A 2,500-nucleotide genomic window follows, 5' to 3' on the forward strand; every position below is an offset into this window, starting at 1 on the left:
GCGGGAGACAACACGCGCCACCTACGGTGACCGGCAGCTCCAACGCCAGCGCCACAGAAGGACAAAAGCCCCACTTGGGTGCCGAAGCGAACTCTCCCAGCACAGCGCACGCGCCAACACATCCGCACAGCTGCGATACAAACCACCAGCGAGAACCGCTGGGGCGACCGAGCAGCAGACGGCGTCGCGGCGCCGAGCGCCGGGCGGCGGCGCATCCTCAACGCACACAGTCCTCAATCGGACCAGCACACTGAAGATGTCCACCGCGCTTCGCACCGGGCCCGCGAGGACCTACTTTGGCCGCACGGCGCCGCGCGCAGGGTGCGCCGGCGCGCAGCTGCGACGCCTGCCGCGTCCGTCGGCCGGCGCGCCTGCCACTGGCCGCCCCCACCAGCCGGCTGTAGCGCGTGCGCCCACGCACCGCGCGGCCAGCACGCCGGGAGGCGCCCCCTCACCGGCCGGGGACGGTCCCACCCAGCCACCACCGCGTATCGCTTCACACCCAGATGCCGTTCAGTTTCATCGGCATGGTGGGTATCGCTGGAACAACCGGTTAGTACCTCAACCTATCGTCGCCATCACCGATTCACCCCTAGCGAGAACAACCGCACCACAACGGGTTACCATTTCTTCATTTGCGTAACTTCACCAGAAAACGTAGGCGTCCATCGCCATTAGCAACTTCAACGATTATTGCATGCCTGTGTCAGGTGTCACGCCACACTACGTCTGCCCACATACACGCAACAAAATGTGCACGCCTAGACAATACGTGGAAGGTGGCCCCCGTACGTATGCGATGTCCATTGCTCGAACGACTGTCAACCGGCCTCTGTAGCATGTCGCAGATATGGAACGCGGTGCACCATGCTATCACGGTGTTTGAGGAGAGACGACTAGGTCCGAATACATCAACACACAGCTCATGCTGATCGCCATCCACGGCGTCCGTTCCTCCCACACGTCTCTATGGCGTACCACACTGCAATCCAGCTCTCATAGGGAGACGACACGTAGCTGCGTGCACAATATTTGCACTGTATGGTCCGCCGTTTTTGGGCGCAGTCGTTGTACGGTCACACATGTGCCACGATGTATCATTCAGTACATAAGGACGAATGTGCAGTACAGATTGTGGTTCACGCGTACGACATCAGCGGACAGTTGACACAGGCCGCACCACAACGTAGCCTGCGTACGTCGCATGCGAAGGGCATTGAACATGCAAACTTGTCACCAACCAGCTTGCGAAGGCAGGGGGCAAGGTGGGGACGTGGGGACGTGGGGAGGGGTGGGGGGGGGGGGGGGCGGCATGTACGTCCTGCTGCCATCCACATTACAGTGTACAGCAGGAGCATGTGGAAAGTCAGCAAGACTTGCAAGGTGTTTAACATGAAGCGATACACAGGGGAGCGGGCAGTGCGAGTAGCGAACTATATTGCGAGGGTTGCGGGTGGGCAACACTACACTAATTGAACGAGTCGTATAACAATTACAGAGCAGGTTTAGGCGACAACGTGGGTTACGTTAGCGGACAACGTGGGTTACGTTAGCGGACAACGTGGGTTACGTTAAGGCACAACATGGGTTACGTTAAGGCACAACATGGGTTACGTTAAGGCACAACATGGGTTACGTTAGGGCACAACATGGGTTAGGTTAGGGGACAACATGGGTTAGGTTAGGGGACAACATGGGTTAGGTTAGGGGACAACATGGGTTAGGTTAGGGCACAACATGGGTTAGGTTAGGGCACAACATGGGTTAGGTTAGGGCACAACATGGGTTAGGTTAGGGCACAACATGGGTTAGGTTAAGGCACAACATGGGTTAGGTTAAGGCACAACATGGGTTAGGTTAAGGCACAACATGGGTTAGGTTAAGGCACAACATGGGTTAGGTTAAGGTACAACATGGGTTAGGTTAAGGTACAACATGGGTTAGGTTAAGGTACAACATGGGTTAGGTTAAGGTACAACATGGGTTAGGTTAAGGTACAACATGGGTTAGGTTAAGGTACAACATGGGTTAGGTTAAGGTACAACATGGGTTAGGTTAAGGTACAACATGGGTTAGGTTAAGGTACAACATGGGTTAGGTTAAGGTACAACATAGGTTAGGTTAAGGTACAACATAGGTTAGGTTAAGGTACAACATAGGTTAGGTTAAGGTACAACATAGGTTAGGTTAAGGTACAACATAGGTTAGGTTAAGGTACAACATAGGTTAGGTTAAGGTACAACATAGGTTAGGTTAAGGTACAACATAGGTTAGGTTAAGGTACAACATAGGTTAGGTTAAGGTACAACATAGGTTAGGTTAAGGTACAACATAGGTTAGGTTAGGTTAGGTTACACGTTGTTGTAAGGAAAGGTGTAGGGGGGGGGGGGCGGGGGCGGCAGGTTCCTTGATAGTGATTATAGTAAGTGAATGCTTGTGACATGATCAGATTTGTCACGTCAGGATGCACCTTTGGCTTATTAGAGGCGGCGCTCCAATT

The sequence above is a fragment of the Schistocerca piceifrons genome, unplaced genomic scaffold, assembly GCF_021461385.2.
Source record: "Schistocerca piceifrons isolate TAMUIC-IGC-003096 unplaced genomic scaffold, iqSchPice1.1 HiC_scaffold_1228, whole genome shotgun sequence".
In the NCBI taxonomy this organism is placed as follows: domain Eukaryota; kingdom Metazoa; phylum Arthropoda; class Insecta; order Orthoptera; family Acrididae; genus Schistocerca; species Schistocerca piceifrons.